The sequence below is a fragment of the Rhinatrema bivittatum genome, chromosome 8 (assembly GCF_901001135.1).
Source record: "Rhinatrema bivittatum chromosome 8, aRhiBiv1.1, whole genome shotgun sequence".
NCBI classification, from domain to species: domain Eukaryota; kingdom Metazoa; phylum Chordata; class Amphibia; order Gymnophiona; family Rhinatrematidae; genus Rhinatrema; species Rhinatrema bivittatum.
This window is the reverse complement of record NC_042622.1, coordinates 33,407,555-33,429,477: the sequence shown is the minus strand read 5'-3', so window position 1 is coordinate 33,429,477 and position 21,923 is coordinate 33,407,555. Positions and strand designations below refer to the sequence as shown.

The window sequence follows — 21,923 nt, the reverse complement described above, 5'->3', positions numbered from 1 at the left end:
TATTATATCAGGGCTTCCCAAACTATGACTCCAAACCTCAAATGGGGGTTACAAAACCTTCAGCTAGAGTCACAAATGCCTCAAATGGCAGCATGGTTCAGGTGCCAGAGGCAGCAGCAGCAGCACCAGGAGAGGAAATTAGCGTGAGGGCCTGAGAGCCGGCACACACTCACAGGCCCTGCAGCAGCAGCAGCCGTGGCCTTGTTTGGGTTTCCGTGGTGACGGGAAGCCCTGGGTGAGGAGGGATTGGGGTTGCTGCAGGGCCTGCGAGCTCGCTCTGGTTCACAGGCCCTGCACTGACTTTCATTGCTAATGCTGCTGCCGCCACTTGCAGATCACTGTCGGGCTCCCATGAGTGGAGTGGAGTGGAAGGGAAGGCTAAGAGTGGAGATTGCCACCCTTTCTCCTCACCTATCCCTTCAATCTACTCAAGAGAAAATATGTTGCCTCTGTTATCAGCCTACCCTCTATTCTCTTCAGTTGTCATCCCCCTTTAGCTCAAATATTGCCACTGACGCTGGGTAGGGGGATGTTTGGAGAAGGGGCTATTTGAAAGGAGGGATCCGATACAGGAAGGGTTTGAGGGTTGGATCAGGTGGAGAGGGATTAGCTGTGGAGGGTGAGAAAGGTTGAACGGGGTATATAAGAGAGGAGCTGGGGATGAGAGGGGATCTGCTGGGGGTGTTTGAGAGAAGAACTGGAGGGGAAGGGATGAGAGTGAGGAGGGAATGAGAAATTGGATGAGAGGGAGGGAATGACAAAGGATAAGTCTGGAGTTATATGAAGGGCTTGGAGGTGAGAAGATCAAGTGGGGAGATGTGAGAAGGGCTGAAGAGGCTGAGAGAGTCAGAGGGGGGCTGGGGAGGGGTGAGGAGTTTGGGGAATGTAAGAGGGTATCATCTGAAGGGGTATATGTTGATAGAAGTGTCCGCTGGAGAGGGAGGAGATTAAAAGAGGAGATCTTCTAGAGGAGTGGAGGGTGAGGAAGGAGGTGGAGGTTGAGAGAAAAGATTGACTAGAGAGGGGATATCAACTGGCATGTGGGGAGGGTAAGAGTAAGTGATTGCTGGAGAAGGACCACACCCCTGCTAATTTGATTTAGTCATCCTCTGGGGGGGGGGGGGGTCATGGGAATTTTCAAGTGCTAAAACGGGGGTCACGTTGGCTAAACATTAGGGAAACCCTGCGTTATATTTTCCCACAGTGTGGAAGCCCCACTGGTGCTGTGTGAACAAAGGAATTTGAGAGTTGTCTGCAGCGATAGAAATCTATCCCTTTCCTTCAGTTAGCACAAGATCGACTTGGGCAAAAACATCTTCCTAGGCCATCAGCAACAGACCTTGTTAAAAAAAAAAAAAAGAAACTTACAGGGCAAATCATCCCATGGGAAGAGAATCCCATCAAGGCCCAGCACGGTGGTATTTCTTCAATGTAACGTAAATCTGATTCAGGTATTCCAACCAGATGTCACTCCAGTTGACTTACATAGCCTACCATATCAGTTCTGATTTCATGATCTCGAAGAACAGAATTATTGTTGAATACCCCTGGGGATTTTTTTTCTGGTTGTACTGTTGTCCAGAAAAGCTGAACTGAAATAACCGCCTTATTAGTTTCATGCACGCACGAGCTCCCTACACTGACTAAACTCTGATGGCCGTTCTCTCACGAGCACAGGAAATCTTCAGGGAATTCAGACTGAACCATAACCACCGCAACAACAAAAGATAAAAGAACTTGGAGGTTGGCGCTCTGTACTGCCTTAGTGCGATGGCAGGCATGAAACGTCCCGACTGTACTGACAGACGTTAGCACGTAGATGCCCTGAATTGCGTGGGATTGCTGATGCTGACTAACAGAAAATTATGGCAGAGACAGGGCATACATCATCCCCTAGCATAGATGAATTTAAGTGACCAGAAAGCAACTTCTAGTCCACTTATTCCTGAAAAAAAAAAAAAAAGTGCCCTAACGTGAAAACATTTATCAGCTGCTTGAACAATTTGGCATCATTTGTGCCTTTGATAAGAGCAGCGATCACTGATGGCCTTTCCCAAAAATTCCATGGGAAGGGAGAGAAAAGGCCAGCATCGATCACATGCTGTAAATCGGAGCGTGGATACATTACCTGGGAATTTAGCAAGAAAGAGACAGGACAGAAGCTGGCTAATAAATCACTTACGGTAAGAATGAGAGGACAGCTTGCTGGTGCTATCACTTCAGAAACCGGAGGGGCATTCCTGCCTCTATGAAAGAGTCGCAGTCATGGCTGAGATGCTAAAAAGATGTCAGGTTCTGTGCAGCCAAGCCCTATTGACAGACCTCACTCCCCCCACCCCCCTAGCAATAGAGGAAGTGTGTGTGTGTGTGGGGGGGTGAAAGTTAGAGGAGCGGATGTCAGGCCTCGCCACAGGAAGAGCTGCAGTGCATGCCCAGCTCTGCCTATCTGCACTTTGTTGAGTGGCTCCAGGGTGAGGGGTGGGGGCAGGTGGGCATAGGGGCACTTGCGTTTCCGCTGGGCAGCAGTGCACCCCCCCCCAGGGAAATGCCAGCACCCAACAGAGCCACAGATCGGGGGCAGCATTCATTCTACTCTTACAGCAATCGGCTGAGCCAACCCAGCGCCACGGGTTGCCTTCTGCCAGTTTCCTATTCTCCTGTAAATGGTCCAGAGAAAGGCCAGAGAGGATGTGAAAGGACCAGAGAGAGAGGAAGACTTGGAGAAAAACAGTAAGAAAGAATCTTAATCTCCCAGTACCTAGAAATAAAAGCCAAAACAAACAAGTTATTGGTGACATTTTGGTGCTCTAATTTAATAAATCTGCGCCTGGCTTTGACAGGCTATGCCCCCCTTCATTAATCTCCCATGAAATATATTGGCCTGATGGAGTTTTAAGTGGGAGAAGGTGGGGGAACGAAAACCAGCGAGACTGCCCTCCCAAGATGAGAGAGAGAGTTGTCAGCTTCGTACAATCCCAGGCAATCGGCATCTTCTTATAAGATGAGACCATCAACCACTTTGCTCTGTGCACACAGACTGCCTACACTTACCATGTACAGTGCGCGGATTTAAATAAGAATAATGAAGAATTAATCTCATGCATATGCCATGGGGTCCACGAAGGCACATGCGCTATCTACCATTTTATAGCAGCAAAGAAAAAGTGCTGTGTAATGGTAAATCCACCGAGCCATTTAACCCAGCAATAAATCTTTTCCTCAAACAGAAGACACAAAAGATTAATATGTAAAATTTTATTACTGTAATGGAAGAGGGGCACACTGGCAAGATTAATACACATGTAATTGAGTGCAGAGATGATGAATGGGACTCCGGGAGGCTCAGCTGAAAAATTCATACGGAGAATATAGGCTGTAATGAAGCTTTGGTGGTCTAGCAAGCTTCAGCCAGAGAAGGGCCATTTGTTTTAAAAGAAAGAATATAAATGCTGCTTATAAAGTTCGCACTTTTGCCGATAACATTTTGAAGGCCTCTTATATAACAATCAGGAGTTTTGTTTTTTTTTTTTTGCGGTAAAAATCAATAAGTCGTTTATTAGGAGCCACATCTGTAAAATGTGGCAGAAAAATCACGAAAAGGTGTTACTTATCTAATCGAAAGATTAGAAGGGTAGCTGGTTTTCACCAGAAGGGAAAGACGTACTGCTGTCTATATGTCACACTTGACATTTTATTCAATGAAGATCAGCAGGACGAAGACAGCGTTGATGGTAAGGGGGGGGGGGGGGGGTGTCCGTTTTCAAAAGGGATTTTTCTGTAGGGAATGCCCCTATGGAAATTACACTTCCCCCACCCCCACCCTAGGAAGTGGGCACAAGGATTTCAAAATTCCAGAGCATACGGTACACTTCTTGACCCCACAGAGTTTCACGTGAAAAGTACGAAGGGTAAAAAAAAATAAAGAAATCTGCCAGTTGCTACAGGATTTTCATAGGAAAACTCTGGGGGGGGGACGGACTTTCCCTTTGAAAATCAGCTTGCAAGCCTGTGGGCATTGTTGGAGGCTGTGGTTTAACCTCAGAGTTCAAAGAAAGTAGTCCGCCAGAAAGCACACACACGCCCCTAAATGGTTAAGTTCCAAAAAACAGTTTGGTATTTATTTGAGAAACAAAATAACTATGTAAAACAAGAAAGCCTACTCTGTTTAGAAGCTGCAGTACAGTTACAGGGCAGATCAGAAGTGAAACCTGAAAGCAGCAAACAGACGGGCCGATACAGTAAAATCCGCGGGAGAGCGGGCGAACGCCCAGGCCACTCTCCTGTGCGCGCGATTCTCTATTTAAATGAGGCCTGGTGGTAAAAACAGGCAAAAGGAGGCGCTAGGGACATTAGCGCGTCCCTAGCGGGACGGCGTCGGTTCTCGAGCCCGCTGACAGCCACAGGCTCGGAAACCGGATGCCGGCAAAATTGAGCGTCCGGTTTTCGACCCAACAGCAGCTGGCCAACTTCAAATTTTTTTTTTCTTTTACTTTTTTTTACCCTTTGGGACCTCCGACTTAATATCGCCATGATATTAAGACAGAGGGTGCACAGAAAAGCAGTTTTTACTGCTTTTCTGTGCACTTTCCTGGTGCCCGAAGAAATTAGCGCCGACCTTTGGGTAGGCGCTAATTTCTGAAAGCAAAATGTGTGGCTTGGCTGCACATTTTGTTTTCTGAATCGCGCGGGAATACCTAATAGGGCCATCAACATGCAATTTCATGTTGCGGGCGCTATTAGGTTCGGGGGATTGGATGCGCGTTTTTGGCCCCTTACTGAATAAGGGGTAACGCTAACGCGTCGAAAACGCGCATCCAATGGCGGGTTAACAGTGCGCTCCGTCAGAGTGCACTGTACTGTATCGGCCCGAGAGAGAGAGAGAGAGAGAGAGAGACAAGGTGTGTCTTGCACCTTCAGCTCAACCCCCATGTCCCCAATCACAAGCAGTAAGTACTGAACAGAGAAAGAAGGAAACATTTTAACCTTCCCTTATTTTACATGACTGTGCTTTAGATCACTACACACTAACCTACATAAGAGCTTTGCCTCCCTTTTACACTTTAGGAGTTGATGTTTCTAACAGGTACATCAGCAGGAAGGCACAGGAAACACAGACGGAAGGCAGAAGGCCCAGGGGATGACCAAAAAAACGAATAGATCAATACCGTTCACCAAGATTTCGAGTCCTAAACAAGAGAACTGTGCTTGACTGGGCAGCAAGGCACAGCACGCAAAGACTGTGGATGCCACACGAGTGGGGAACACACGCAGGAGATGACTTGGCATTTTGCTTTGTAAAAATATTGGCTTTGAAATTATATGCAGCCTTTGTCCTCAGTTCTGCAAAGCTCTCGTCACATAAATAGCCGAATATGAGGAGATATTCCATGCATGGTATGTTTCATCATGCTGCAGAATAAACATTTCAGGTCCTGAAATCCAATTCAGCTCCATCTAGTGACGGAGCACGTTTAAAGATTCACTGAGCTCTCACTTAGGGGAGATGGATTAGGGAAAGGTACTCCATCCACCTCCAATACATTTTCAAAGATACAACTTTGGAAGGTCCCGACAGACCTTTCGAACACACACATACACAAACACTCATACATCTGTATTTAAAGAAAATTTTTGTCCAAGTATAAGATCCACTTTGTGCAATTATTTAAGCTAAACACAGAATAAAATGTCAGAAATTAATCTCACTTCAGTAGGGAATGTCTCACCCCAAATCAGGTGTTTGCACGTTCAATGTTCTGAGCAGAATACAATGAGGACCACTGCTGCTTTCATGCCATGTTCCATAATAGTTTTACAAGATATCATGAATTTCCTCCACAGACGTAGAATGTGAGGAAACTGTTACAGCAGTAACCGACACGATTGTACCTGCATTGCGTTAATCTGTGCTACTGTGACACAGAACGCAAGTCTGCCATGCCTGAGCTGCGTACAAAGGGAACCCTGCAGAAATTATTTGAGAAAGAAAAGGGGGTGATATGCAAACCCCAAAATACAAAAATTAGAGCTGACTTTTTTCTGAATGTTTGCACAAAGTGCTCCTTTCCAATAAGCAAACTAATTTACTGTCAAACTGAATGCACACATCTCCACAAATTCTTGATAATGGGGCATGACCCAAAATGTTAAATCTGTCTGCAGTAATGTTTTCTTCTCTTTACTGCCCTTATCTGAAAGGAGTATATGGTAAACAGGATAACTGCATGCAGCCAGAGGGACTGGTTAGCATGTGCTAATAATGTAATATGTGGCTACTGAAAATCAGTTTCAATTGACTTTTCATTTGGTTGCTGTACTAAACGGTCCCCTCTTCACTAACTGTAGATCACTGTATTGAGACAAAAATGCAGTATGTGCAGTGCCAAAGTGCTTGCGGGCCAATTATAGAAACATAGTAATGATGGCAGAAATAGACCAAATGGTCCATCCAGTCTGCCCAGCAAGTTTCTTATGGTAGTAACTGCCGCTTCCTGCAGGTTACCCCCATGTTACTGTTAAGGGCAGTAACTGCCACTCCATGCAGGTTACCCCCATGTTACTGTTAAGGGCAGTAACTGCCACTCCATGCAGGTTACCTCCATGCCTTCTGTTAAGGGTAGTAACTGCCACTCCATGCAGGTTACCCACATACCTTCTGTTAAGGGTAGTAACTGCCACTCCATGCAGGTTACCTCCATGCCTTCTGTTAAGGGTAGTAACTGCCGCTCCATGCAGGTTACCCACATACCTTCTGTTAAGGGTAGTAACTACCGCTCCATGCAGGTTACCCACATACCTTCTGTTAAGGGTAGTAACTACCGCTCCATGCAGGTTACCTCCATGCCTTCTGTTAAGGGTAGTAACTGCCACTCCATGCAGGTTACCCACATACCTTCTGTTAAGGGTAGTAACTGCCACTCCATGCAGGTTACCCACATACCTTCTGTTAAGGGTAGTAACTACCGCTCCATGCAGGTTACCCACATACCTTCTGTTAAGGGTAGTAACTACCGCTCCATGCAGGTTACCTCCATGCCTTCTGTTAAGGGTAGTAACTGCCACTCCATGCAGGTTACCCACATACCTTCTGTTAAGGGTAGTAACTGCCACTCCATGCAGGTTACCCACATACCTTCTGTTAAGGGTAGTAACTGCCACTCCATGCAGGTTACCTCCATGCCTTCTGTTAAGGGTAGTAACTGCCGCTCCGTGCAGGTTACCCCCAAGTCTTATGTTAAGAGTAGTAATATTTTCAACCAAAATCAAGCAACCATCAAACCCATAACAAAATTACTGTTAACAACATTTATACAGGGTGAGCAACCTTCTTGATAATTCGGATAACGCTGCTTGATCATGCTTCGCCTTTGGATTCTTTCATATGCGTTTGCATCTTTCTGCAGTTCTGAAACTTGTAATATGCAATAACTGTGCAATAGGGTGAAGGGAGGACTGGAAGGCATAAAAACACTGAGTGCAATTAAAATTGGGCTTGGGTGAGAGGCCTGAGTTTAATTGAGGAACCCATCTATTTCTCCTTGGGCTGGAGAGGGCGGGGCTGCTGCAAAGACTGCACTTGTGGCCTCTGTGGGGAGGGGGGGAGGGCATCATGCAACAGTGATACCAGTTGGCCAGAGTCAGGGTGCATGCGTATTGGCTTCCAGAAGATGCTGCAGTCTGACCCCTGGCCAAGGATTATTTATCATTGCATTAGCTGGGCTAGACTATTACTATTTGCCACTTCTAAAGCGCCACTATACGCAGCACTATACAGACACACATAAGAGACAGTCCCTTCTCCATAGAGCTTACCATCAAGTCAAGGCAAACAATGGGAATTGTATTTCTTTATTTCAAAGCATTTGATATTCTGTCTTTTGTAAAAGTAGGCCTAAGGCAGATTACATAAAACAACAAGGCACTGAGTCAGGGGCGGATTCCGGATGAAGACTGGCCCGGGGATTCGCTGCCCAGGCCGGCCCAGGAGATACCACGTGGTCTGCTGAGCGTGACTCTGTCACGGCCGTGCTCGGCAGACCACATGACTAGAGCGACCGGCCCTCCGGGGGATGCCCGATCCCCCGATAGGCCAATCCGCCCCTGCACTGAGTACATAAGTAATGGATACATAAATGTATGAGATAAAAGGAAATACAGAGGTAGGTACATTAGGTAGGAATAAGAAAAGGGGTGCATTAGGGATAAATTGCATATATGTAGTTAAGAAGTAAGTTAAACATCAGTGGTGTGATAGATCTTAAGCATCAGTTGGAAAGAGTTTAGCCAGGAAGCAGACAAACCTTTGGGGATTCACGGTCAGGAAGACTTCCAGTGGACTAAGCTGAGTCTCTGTTTTGCAGTCTAGGAAAGACTTGCTTAAACTGTTACCTGGTGACGTTTTTCCAGAAGCTGAGGTGGCAAGTTTCCTGGCACGGCGGTGCAGGTAACTTGTTCCATATTTTAGGGGCAGAGCAGCTGAATGTGCAAAGTCCTGTGCATATTAGTCTACCTTAATCCAGAGGAGGGGAGAATAGGAGGACCTGTTGGGGGTGTAGACATTGGGAAAGATATTCAGGGGCCAGTTGGTTCATGCATTTGAAGACGAAGCAAAGTGTTTTAAATTTTATCCTTCTTTCAACCAGGAGGCAGTGTAGCTGACACAAAATTGGAATAAAAACGGTCAATGGATTTGGGCCCCTACCAAAATCCAGCTGCTGCACTCTGTCAAAATTGTAGGCATTTGAAATCGTATTGTACAATTCCATGGAACAGAGAATTGCAGGGGTTGATGCGGTTGGCGATCACCGTGTGTACAACAGTAGCTAGGTCGCATTTCTCAAACTAGTTACGCAGTTGATAAGTCTAGGTTTAAGTGCATAAAGGGAATGGTGTATAAAACGGAAAATGTCATAATGCCTCTGTATTGCTCCATGGTGAGACTACACCTTGAATACTGTGTACAATTCTGGTCGCCACATCTCAAAAAAAGATATAGTTGCGATGGAGAAGGTACAGAGAAGGGCAACCAAAATGATAAAGGAAATGGAACAGCTTCCCTATGAGGAAAGACTAAAGAGGTTAGGGCTGTTCAGCTTGGAGAAGAGATGGCTGAGGGGGGATATGGTAGAGGTGTTTAACCTGTTCTAGACCTCTCATGATTTTAATGTGAATCAGTTATTTACTCTTTCGGATAATAGAAAGACTAGGGGGCACTCCATTAAGTTAGCATGTGAAACATTTAAAACCAATCGGAGAAAGTTCTTTTTCACTCAACACACAAACTCTGGAATTTGTTGCCAGAGGATGTGGTTAGTGCAGTTAGTGTAGCTGGGTTTAAAAAAGGATTGGATAAATTCTTGGAGGAGAAGTCCATTACCTGCCATTAATTAAGATGACTTAGAAAATAGCCACTGCTATTACTAGCAATAGTAGCATGGAATAGACTTAGGGGCGGATTTTAAAAGGGTTACGCGCGTAACTGCAAAAACCCTCTCCTGCACGCGCAGAGCCTATTTTGCATAGGCCCGGCGATGCGTGCAAGCCCTGGGACGTGCGTATGTCCTATGGCTTGAAAAGGGGTGGGGAAGGAGCCTCCAGGCACAGCGGCCATTTGCTGCTGTGCCTGGGATCACGGGCCGGCCATCGGCCGGTGCGCGCAACCTACACCTGCCCAGAGGCAGGCGCAACTTATAAGATAAAGGTAAGGGGGGGGTTTAGGTAGGGCTGGGGGGCGGGTTAGGTAGGGGAAGGGAGGGGAAGGTGGGGGGGGCAGGAGGGAATGGAGGAAGGCTGCACGCACGTGCAAGTTGCACAATTGTGCACCCCCTTGCGCGCGCCGACCCTGGATTTTATAATATGCACGCGGCTGCGCGCGCATGTTATAAAATCGGGCGTACCTCTTAAAATCCGGCCCTTAGTTTTTGGGTACTTGCCAAGTTGTTATGGCCTGGATTGGCCACTGTTGGAAACAGGATGCTGGGCTTGATGGATCCTTGGTCTGACCCAGTATGGCATGTTCTTATGTTCTTATTTTTACTACCACTGAGTTGTGTTTTATGGAAGAAGTGGCTAGGCATTAAAAGCATCCTCAAAAAGGTGAGCTAGATGGGAGGGAAAAGAGGGTTAAAAAGGGGAAAAAAGCTCAGGTCATTATGAATGAAGGCTCCTCCCCGAGGAGGCTGGCTCTGCTTGAGCTGGAAGACTAAAGAAGCAAGAGGAAATTGTTGGGCCAAAAAAAACTATCCAACCTGGTACAGTCATGACCAAAAGTTGTTACTTGCTAAAAGTTGTTGGGTGTCATATCTGAAATGACTTGATATGCTCAATCCAGTTTCTAATGGTGAGGGTGGCCATGCCATTAGAAGTCCAATCAGAACAGGCCCCTTTACATTCAGTGAGTCTTCTTAGAGCAAAGCTTCCCAAATCCAGTCCTTGAGCACTTCAAAGAGGTCTCGTTGCCCAGCTACACCAAAGACACAAACTGTCCTTCAGCTGAATGCATGCAGATCTATTCAACAAATAATTATTGAAGACAAATTGAGAACCAGACCTGTTTGAGGGACAGATTGGGAATCACCTCGGTAGAGAGATTGAAGGGGGAATGGTATGGACAACGAACTAACGCATGAATTTCTAGATGTGCTTCTTGCACATAGGATTCAGGCACATCGCCTGGACAATGTGGAGGAATCTGGAAGTAACACGCCTTACCCGCTTTTCCATATACACCCTTCAGAAGTGCTGCAATTTAAAATATAATCCAAATAAAAACATCTTTAATATTTAGCCAATCAATTCTAAATGATAAGAGCTGCAGTACAACTGAAAAGGGAGAGGAGAGTGCATGAATTCAGAAACCAGCAACTAAAGATGCAGATGAGCAGCTGAGCGTTTTGATAAACTGCCTGGCTAGCCGCTAGGAGTCTCTAAAGCAATCACGTCCAAGAGTACAATTTAGATCGAAAGCAAGAAAAGACAGTTAAGCACTTGGGTCTTTTGATTTAACAACAATCTATTCTAAAAGGATAAAAAAAAGATCACCATATTTATTCCTGCTGGACTCCTTTTGTGCTAGCTCTAAATTGCCATCTCAAGTTTTAAACTGTTCTTGAGAGGCAGGCTGTAAAAATCTTTATTAACCTTAAACCTAATGCATATTTGCCTGTTGTGCTCCCGAGAAGAGGCCTGGGTTGTTTTTCTCTTACGGATTTGCATCTGCATGCAAGAGTTTATCTCCGATGACACAGAGTCCTGGTGGAATCTCGAATGCTATTTATTCTTGCCATTCTGAAAACTCTACCATCGTTTTCCTAGCTTCCCCTGCAAGTTACCCTTTGTGCATCCTTGATGATTGCTTTGAACCGTGGTATGTTTGTGACCAAGACTGATAACCGAAAGTCAAAATTAGGGATTCATTTGTCTTGCTAAAATGAGCACTTTTCTTCTCTCACGTCCCTAATTTTTAAGACATTTCTCTTCCGAATAATCTGTTCCTTCTCTCGCGTTTTAAAAATTTTTAGAGAATGAATGGATTTTTAATAATGAAGGACTCGTAATCCATTTTAGCAGATTTCCATTCCAACGAAAATCACAGTCTGGGACTGGATTAATCCAAGAAAAGAAAATCTTCTGGACTGTTTCTTTCTTCCCTTTCCCCAATGCTGGGTCACAATCCAAGCAAAAAAAAGTCAGCCGCCTCCACAAACGTCCTCTGCCAGATAATGTGTAGGGATTTAGAGTCACAAAATGTCAGCCCAACACTGCTCTATAGAAGGTGAATTTAGAAATATAGAAACTGGTTTTTTTTAAAATGTCAAATGTGCTGCCAGTTCGTCCAATCGTCTATGAAAAGAAGTCAGACACAAAGAAATGTGAACTCAGTTTCATAGGGTTAAAGTATTCTTTTCAGGTCATGATACCTTTCATTGGACCAATGCAAGAATTATCCAAGCATGACCTGGCAGTACACAAGCTTAAGACCATAGACGTAATTTCTTCAGACATTCAAGGTAGTGCAGAAATCATTTTGAGGTTAAATTTAGACGTTCTGCAATCTCCTTATACTTTCTGTATTTTAATGCATCTAAATATAAGCTTTTTTAGCTTTACAATGAGAATACAGTTGGTTTTCTGGCTAGAATGCTAGAAAACAAGGAAGATTTCCTTAAAGAACTGAATGAGGGACATCGAGGAAATAATCAAAGCCCATGGATGGTTTTTCACCCACAGGGATTGATGGAATAATGGAAGTACGGGTAGTTTCACTTTGCATATTGCCCCGTGGAAATGTACCTGCACAAAATTTGCACCTGGTTTTCGGGCAGATTTTATAATCTGCACACGCATGACAAATGTACACCCACTTTTATAACATGCGCGCGCTGCCTCGTGCATGTCATAAACTCCGGGGTCAGCGCGTGCAAGAGGGTGCACATAAGAACATAAGAACATAAGAAAATGCCATACTGGGTCAGACCAAGGGTCCATCAAGCCCAGCATCCTGTTTCCAACAGTGGCCAATCCAGGCCATAAGAACCTGGCAAGTACCCAAAAACTAAGTCTATTCCATGTAACCATTGCTAATGGCAGTGGCTATTCTCTAAGTCAACTTAATAGCAGGTAATGGACTTCTCCTCCAAGAACTTATCCAATCCTTTTTTAAACACAGCTATACTAACTGCACTAACCACATCCTCTGGCAACAAATTCCAGAGTTTAATTGTGCGTTGAGTAAAAAAGAACTTTCTCCGATTAGTTTTAAATGTGCCCCATGCTAACTTCATGGAGTGCCCCCTAGTCTTTCTACTATCCGAAAGAGTAAATAACCGATTCACATCTACCCGTTCTAGACCTCTCATGATTTTAAACACCTCTATCATATCCCCCCTCAGTCGTCTCTTCTCCAAGCTGAAAAGTCCTAACCTCTTTAGTCTTTCCTCATAGGGGAGCTGTTCCATTCCCCTTATCATTTTGGTTGCCCTTCTCTGTACCTTCTCCATCGCAATTATATCTTTTTTGAGATGCGGCGACCACTTGTGCACCTTGTGTGCCGAACCCTAGGGGAGCCCCGATGGCTTTCCCCATTCCCTCCACTCCCCCCACCTTCCCCTCCCTTCCCCTATCTAACCCACCCCCCAGCCCTACCTAAATCCCCCCCTATTTTTATTTCAGGATTTACGCCTGCCTCTGGCGGGCGTAACTTGCACGTGCCGGCCAGCTGCCGGCACGCCATCCCCGGCATAGCCCATGTGCCGGAGGCCTCGGTCCCACCCCCGGACTGGCACCACGCCCATGGCCCCGCCCTTTCTTGCCCCTGTTTCAAAGCCCAGGGACACGCGTGCTTCACCGAGCCCATGCAAAATAGGCTCGGCACGCGCAGGAGCAGGTTTTCAGAGTTACGAGCATAACCCTTTGAAAATCTGCTCCTTTGTGAAGGCAAAATTAGGCGGGTGGTCTTGCTTATTCAAAACTACTCGTTTAAGCACCTCCTGGCCCCCAACCAAACTCTGTTGCTGACAATAAGTGGGTACAATAATCAAAGAGCCCATGTGAGGCAGGTAAAGGCTTGGTACCCACAGAAATGTCTGATTATTATTGTCCTCGTAATGCTAAACTCATCAATATTAAAATCAAACACTGAAAAGTGGACATTTGTGAAAATTGATTTGGTAGCTCAGAAACAGAGCTGCACCCTGCCACGTGGAGGATTTGGGTTTGATTCCTGGGTCAGGTGTTCTGCTTCCAGGGCTGACTGGGCATGCGGTCAAGGTAGTGCTCATGCTCTCAGCCCCTGGGAGTAGGGTAGGGTGGAAAGAGACTTGGTCCCAATCATGGTGCAATGTTAATGCTTAACGGCTGGATTTAGGAGTGGGGACCATGGTTCCAGGAGGAGCCCTGGTGTGTGGCCCCCTGACCAAGAACGGTCACTGCAAAGACTGGCCTGGGCGAGATGGGAAGGGAATGTGAAATAGGAAGGAAAAAAAAATCCCCAGGTAGTTGCAAATGAAGGCTCCTGGTGCCACATCCTGGAGCAAGAGGAAATTGTCAACCCCCCCCCCCCCCCAAAAAATATATCTATCTACGGAAGTGTTGTGTGCCACTGGCCAATTAATTTGCTAAGAAACATCATCTTTTAATGTTCCTTACATGACATACAATTACTCCCATCTTCTACATCTTAGTTTGACTATTAATCTCTCCTTCACTTTTTTTTCTAACTATGGTAACTTAGGTAAACATTATTTAAAGGGAGCTTCTGAATATAATGGCCTATTACTCTAAGACCTAACTTCCTCCTTCTTCTTTTCATCCTGCTGTGGCATATCTGAATTTCATGTTAAAGAAAAGAAATGCAAAGAAAAATTAAAGAAAAAAAAAAGGGGAATTTTATACAACAAAATTATTTCAATTCCTGCTAGGTTACTATAGGTAATGCATTCAGGATGCATAATTAAAGAAAAGTTCCATCTTGGATTTCCAGTAACCATAGGTGCTTGGGTGATGAATGCGCCTTTCCGAGAGGTTGCATGATTTTTTTTTTTTCCTTTATGCATCTTAAACAAAAATTACAAGTTTCTTCTTGTAGGAAAAATACAGAGAATACATCAAAATACATTTTAGGAAACAATATTCCAAGATTAACATAATATTCTCTAACATTAAGTCCTCAGAACTGAGAGGGGTGGAAGTCTGCCCTCAGAGCTTTGAGCCCTATCTGAAGCCTGATGCATTCCATTTAATCTGAATCAGTTACATCTTTAAAAAACAAAAAAAGTAATCAAGACATAATGAGGAAAAGAAAAGAGCAGACAGCACTGGCACTTTTACAAGTTCCTCCCGATTTTTTAATAAAAGAAATAGTAGACCTCTTTGCTACCCTCCCCTCATGGACCTCGTGACTTCTTGTTGCGCCCGGTCACAGACGGCTGCGACCTTTGCTGCTCACCTCATTTTGCCCTGTAGCTCCGATTCTGGCAAAGGTGGCCACCACTGCCTCTGCACGCTGACCTCCCTGGCATTCCTGGGACGGCGTGGGCCATCCCGGTCGCCATCTTGAATCTGGTGTAACTTAGGGCATGCGCCTGCCTCCATCTTATCCACATCATGGCAGGAACCTCGGGGGGCGTCCCCTCCGCATGATGTCACTGCCCACGCGTACTTAAGCCTACCGGACCTTCCTACCAACGAGGTAGCAAGGATTCCATCTTGCTCAATTCCTTTTCTCTGAGACGCTTCGCCTCGCTGTTCCTGCGTTCCACAGACTGGGTGACTCAGGCTCCTCGGGGGCCTTGCTGCACTCAGGGCTATCCGCTCCTCGGAGAGCCTTCTCTGCGAGTCTCACCTTCACCAGTTCTGTGAGTACCTCTCGCTACTTCCACGGACGACCCTCCAGTGTTCCTGCTCCGGGTCTCTGTTGCTGCTACAACGATATCTCCACTACAACTCTACGGAGTCAGCACTAGATCTGATCAACAACTCTGCTTCTCTCTTGCTGTGCGGATCCTCGGGTTATCCCGCTCTGCGGACCACTACCGGATCCACGCTGCCTTGTGCCTGATGCCAACATCTATCTCCGGCCTACCCCGTGCTGCAGACCACTATCAGAGCTACCTCGCACAAGAACTACCAAGAAGCAAGTATTTCCCGGGTTACCCCGCTCTGCGGACCACTACCGGAGAATCCATCTCAGGTCTTCCTACTCCAGGACTGAGTTTGCAAACCCGCTCCTCGGGTTTCTCTTTGCTGTATAATAAATATATCTCTGACTCCTGTGTCCATCACTGCTGAGACCCCGTCTGTTGTGGAGAGTCGCCATAGGGCTCCTCCCTGTGGGTGGAGTCAGCTCTCTCCATGACCCAAGGGCCCACTAACCAAGTTCAAGTATAACACTTCTGCATCACAGGGAAGCTGCTTGGGTCAATCCCAGGTTTGAAAGCAGTAGAGTGGGTGAGGTGACTGAAGCAGTGTGTGCTCGTAGGCCCTGTAGCCCTTCTAGCTTGCATGTAGGATGCAGGGCCTGTGAGCACATGAGGGTTTGGTCCCCATTCACTTCCAGCTGGCACTGCCACTGATGGGCTCTGGCCTATCCCAACAGCTTCTCCACACTTCAGGAACAGAGAGGTCTAGGAATAGAGGAGTGAAAATGTCCATGGGAGTCGGGGGAGGGGCGGGGAGGAAGCAGAAAAAGCTGTTGCATGATGGGAAGGAGTAAAGAGGTCTGTAAGGGTGGGGGGGGGGGGGGTAGCTTCCCTACTTGATACCTCCACTGAATTTGCCTCAATTAACCCTCACAGTTGACTATTTTAGAATCTCTGTCAAAAGTGGCGACATGATCTTTTTAACACAATTGCTTATGGTAGGGGCACTGAAACCAATCCCACAGGCCCCCCCCCAGACATTCGGGTTTTCAGGATATCCTTAATGCATATGCATGATAAATATTTGCATACACAGGAGTTAGTACATGCAAATAGTCTCATGCATATTCATTAGGGATATCCTGAAAACCCGACTGGCTGGGGGGGGAGGGCCCATAGGATCAGTTTGATCACCCCTGCTTATGATGAGTATGAGGAGCTTGTTTCAGCTTCATTTTGATGTGTTCGTGGTGAAACTCTTGTGCAAGAGACATCAACAAACCACTGGATTCTAGAACAAAAATATATATCTCAGACATACCTATCTGGTCTCAGGTAATCTCTCTTTTTTTTTTTTTTTTAAGGATCAGAAACTTGCTATAAAAGCAGGGTTCACTGGTTTGTAACTGTGCACTAGACTTGAATGCTAGAGATGTAATGTGCAGCTCCATTGTACTCCAGAGGCTGCAGGCACTGTCTGCATCGTCCATTAGTCTGATCACTGATGTCACAGCACTTTCCTGTAGAGCTCTGGGTCACAATACGTTGTGCAAAGGGGTTAGCCTGAAAACAATAATCCCTTGGGGAAGGGAAAAATGAAGGCTGGTATTAATACATTATGAGTCATGGCACCATGGTCAGAAGGTGGGAGGAATCTCCCGTAAAGTGGGTCGATGAACTAGTTTTGCACAATACTCCTCCGGGACATTTTGACTGGGTCCACATTTGAGCTTGTTAAAACAATCTGATATGATTTAAAATGTTTTCAAAGCTGCTGTCACCTTCAATATGGACATTGACAGAAATGTATTACTGGAATGATTTTCTGCTGCTATGTGGTGTGAACACTACACGTTGGTTTAGTTTGCAAGGTCAATTCATCTTGACTAAGTTCCCTTTTAACCGAGTTGTTACAGGTTCACTCTGTATGGGTGTAGGAAGACACAGGCTAGTATCCCCCCGGAAACTCCCCTGGTGAGATCCATCCCACAGACCCAAGCCCAGTATCCTGCAGAAACTTGCCCAAACCTCTTTTAAACCCGGATGTGCTTGGCCTCCTCCTCTGGCAATAGATTCCACAGCTTGATCGTGCGTTAAGAAGTACTTCTGTGATTTGTTTTAAATCTGCTGGTTGTTGGTTTCATGGCATGATCCCTTCTTTTAGTATTATCTGAAAGGGTCCATTCTTTATTTACCCATTCCACCCCACTCATGATTTTATAAACTGCTATCATGTCCCCTCTTAGCCATTTCTTTTCAAAGCTAAAGAGCCCTAACCTGTTTAGGCTTCTCTTGATAGTGGAGCCATTTCATCACCTTTATCATTTTTTTTTTTGTTTCCTGTTTTCTTGTCCCACTACTTCTTTAAGATGGGGTGACCAGAACTGCACACAATACTCAAGATTTGGCTACAGCATGGCTCAACACAGAGGCATCATGATACGTCTTCTTTTATCCATCATTCCTAACATTCTTTCAACTGCCACTGTGCACTGAGCTGAGGATTTCAATGTATTCAAGGTCCTTTTCCTTGATGGTGACTCCCAATACAGACCCCCAACATCATGTACCTGTAGCTGGAATTATTTTTCTCTGTGTGCATCATTTGCACTTTCCCACATTAAATTTAATCTGCCATTTAGATGCCCAATTTTGCAAGGTCCTTCTGCAGTTCCTCATAATCTGCTGCTGTTTTAACAACTTTGAATAATTCTGTGTGATTTGCATACCTGATCACCTCACTTGTCATTCCCTCTTCCAGATCATTTATGAACATGTTAAAACAGCACAGGTCCCAGTACCGATCCCTGTGGTGCTCTCTCTCTGGACAATAAGCTACTTTTAATTTTGATCATGGAATTCCTTCTTAAGAAAAAAAAAAACCAACTTATAAATGAGCTAAAAATATACATGTTTTAAATCTGAGTGAGTGATATTCTGGATGCCATCTGTGATCTGAGATATCAGCTGAGTATTGTGAATTAGAAAAAAAAGCACTTTTCCCATCAGTGTTTCTACTTAGTTTAATTTTTTTAAATTCCCCCCCCCCCCCCCCCCCACACACACTTTCCTCATGTTTCTTTGTGTTTCCAGTTCAAGTCAGCTGTTCTATGGCATCATAAGCCTTCATTTGCAGCTATCTAGGTCCACCCCATTTTTAGCCAAACTCCCCCCCCCCCCCTCCCCCATCTAGTCCAATCCTTGGCCAAGGTCCCATGACTGAGTCTCCTTCTGGGACCTGGAACACAGAAACCTTGAAAGTGGCCACTAGATGTCACCATTTTGTGACTGGTGGGCACTACATTCCCCCCTTCCTAGGGTTGAGTGCTGCCTCTGCAAAAACCCTAGGTGGCCCAGGAAGCAGAAATTGGGTTTCAGGAACTGAACCCAGGCTTTTCGAATGGCGGTGCACAGCAGGGAGCCAGCAAGCTGTCTCCTACTTAAGCTTTATAGTCAGGGCAAGTCTCAAGTGCTAGATCCCAATGTTTTATATTTAATTTTTAATCCCCTTACTCCTGATAGCTCTGTTGCACTTGGATCGCTCCATGAGAATTAATTGTAGATGGTATCAGAGTTCTGAAAATACTTCCCAGTGTACTACTAGGGTTTTGTTGGCCTCATTGTACAGACTTCCAGATACTCTGAACTCATGGCAACCTTAATAAGTTTCATGCTGGGGCTGGAACAGTGCTCAGATTGAAGCAGTATCTTAGGATCTGCTGTCTCTAAGCTTGGAGAGTCACATTATTAGTTCTTATCAATTTAACAATTCAGCATGTTCAATAGTGAAACCCATCTTGCCTCATTATACAGCAGCCCATGCTTTTTGATTGTTGAAATACTGAATTAATTACAGAAGCAACTGCTGAAATTCCAAACCTTTTTTTTCCACATATACCCTGCATTCACAATTTAGTATTTTAAAATTATTTTCAGGTTACACTATATTCAAGACTATTTTTCTACTCAGTTGTCCCTGTAGGAGACAGAGTACAAAGTAAGTAAAGTAATAAATGTAGGAAAAATGTCAACATGTCAGACAGGAACAAACACAACTTTTTTAAAATGTAAGGAATGCATCAAACATGGAGCTTCACCCCAATGTTTAAAAGAGAAACACTCCACCCCTTGTCATCACTTGCCAAAAAATGTTTTTTTTGTTTGTTTTTTTAAAAGTATCTAAAATAGTGCTCAGTGTATTAAACCTTTTAAAGAATTTTGATAATGATGTCAATATGTTCTGTGACCACTGCTTTTTAATATATTTATTAGAGATGTGAATCGTGTGATCGATCGTCTTAACGATCGATTTCGGCTGGGAGGGGGAGGGAATCAGATCATTGCCGTTTGGGTTTTTTAAAAATCGTGAAAATCGTGAAAATCGAAAACCGGCACACTAAAACATCCCTAAAACCCACCCCGACCCTTTAAAATAAATCCCCCACCCTCCCGAACCCCCCCAAAATGCCTTAAATTACCTGGGGTCCAGAGGAAGGGTCCCGGTGTGATCTTTTACTCTCGGACCTCCGGTGCTTGTAGAAATGGCGCCGGCGCTACCTTTGCCTTGTCATATGACAGGTCAAAGGTAGCGCCGGCGCCATTTTGTTTTTTGTCCCCCGAGGTCAGGAGCGTAGGAGATCGCTCCCGGACCCCCGCTGGACCCCCAGGGACTTTTGGCCAGCTTGGGGGGCCTCCTGACCCCCACAAGACTTGCCAAAAGTCCAGCGGGGGTCCGGAACGACCTCCTGCAGTCGAATCGTGTTGTCTACGGCCGGCGCCATTTTGCGCAAAATGGCGGCCATTTTCCGTACGGAAAAACCAAAGGTAGCGCCGGCACCATTTCTACAAGCACCAGAGGTCCGAGAGTGAAAGATCACAGTGGGACCCTTCCTCTGGACCCCAGGTAATTTAAGGCATTTTGGGGGGGTTCGGGAGGGTGGGGGATTTATTTTAAAGGGTCGGGGTGGGTTTTAGGGTTTTTTTAGTGTGCTGGTTTTTTCGCCCTCCCCCTTCCCCCGATTTACGATTTTTTGACGATAAATCGGGGGAATTGTTATTGTATCGCGGCTCTAACGATTTTTGATGATTTAAAATATATCGGACGATATTTTAAATCGTCAAAAACCGATTAACATCCCTAATATTTATAAATAACCTGGGAAATGGAAATGAACCAAAATTATTTCATAAGAGAATTGTGAGAAATTGCAAGAGGACATTGCAAAATTGGGAGACTGGGCATGGAAAAGGCAAATTAAATTTAATGTACACAAGTGCAAAGTGATGCACTTAAGGAATAGTAACCCAAATTATAGTTACAAAATGCAAGGTTCGTCATTAGGAGTCACCACTCAGGAAAAGGATCTAGGTGTCATCATTGATAATACGTTGAAATTTTCTGCTCAGTTTGCAGCAGCAGCAGCCAAGAAAGCAAACAATGCTAGGGATTATTAGGAAAAAAATGGAGAATAAAACAGAGAATATCATAATGGCTCTGTATCGCTCCATGGTGCGAGCTCATCTTGAATATTGTGTGCAGTTCTGGTGACTACGTCTCAAAAAAAAGATATAGAAGAAATAGAAAAGGCACAGAAAAGGGCGACCAAAATGATAAAGGGGATGGAACAATTCCCCTATGAGGAAAGGCTAAAGGAGGTTAGGACTGTTCAGCCTGGAGAAGAGACAGCTGAGGGGGGATATGACAGAGATCTATAAAAATAATGAGTGGAGTGGAACGAGTAAACCTTATTCCGTTGTTTAGACAACTGAATGGAAAAAGAAACCTACAGCTGATCTAGGCAACACCTGTTACGAGCGCACGCGGGCGCGGTCGTCTCGGGCGGGTGGTGAGCCCTTGGGCCACGGCAGGACCCCAGGAGGAGCCCAAGGCCACACCGTGGGAGGTGAGCTGAGCAGGCATGGTGAGCCAGGCAGGCAGGAACAGAAACAGGGAGTCCGGCCCTCAGCCGGACCTGCATGCCCATGGTAGCCAACACGGGGAAGTTGACTAGTGAACGGTCCTCCGACTGTTCCCGGCCCTTTCGGACCCGCCGCAGGGAACGGCAATGGGCAGCAGGCCGGACAGAAGCGAGGGCAGACAGAGTCCTTAAACAGACAACATCAGACAGGGCAGAAGCAGGCTGAAGCAGACGGAGACATCAGGACAAGGGCTGAAGCGAGACACTAGAAGGATCCAGGCGAGTAGGAACTCCAATGCTGGGATACTCACATCCGAAGCCCCCTCGGCTGGCAGAGGAAGACATCAGGGTACGGGCTGAAGCAGACACTGTAGACAAGGCTGGACGGGAACATTGCACTGTCCATCAGGGCGCCCTACTCAGCCCACCCGTGGGACTGAGTCGCGGACCACCCTGTCCCAGACACGCCCTACACAGCCCTGAGAGGCTGGTCACGGACCACGCTGAGAAGGAGGGCACGGGGAAGACCCAGGCAAACAGGACTCCGATGCTGGGAAACTCACATCCGAAGCCCTTACGGCTGGCAGGCACAGGAACAAACATCTAGGCAGGGTCAGAGACAGACATCAAGGCAGAGACACTGGACATC

The 21,923-nt window shown here is 45.8% G+C and overlaps 1 protein-coding gene across 6 annotated transcripts in view; it reads right to left on the bottom strand.

The window, feature by feature from the left end:
• Window positions 1-21,923, bottom strand: part of SULF2 (sulfatase 2) — a 371,939-nt gene that overhangs the window by 140,944 nt on the left and 209,072 nt on the right. Inside the window, exon 1 of one of the 6 annotated variants that reach the window (XM_029611058.1) lies at window positions 2,183-2,274. The exons of the other annotated variants lie outside the window; for them this stretch is intronic. The gene's annotated coding sequence lies outside the window, so the exon portion shown is untranslated. Of the gene's footprint in view, window positions 1-2,182; window positions 2,275-21,923 lie in introns of those variants that run through there. 6 annotated transcript variants of the gene reach the window in all.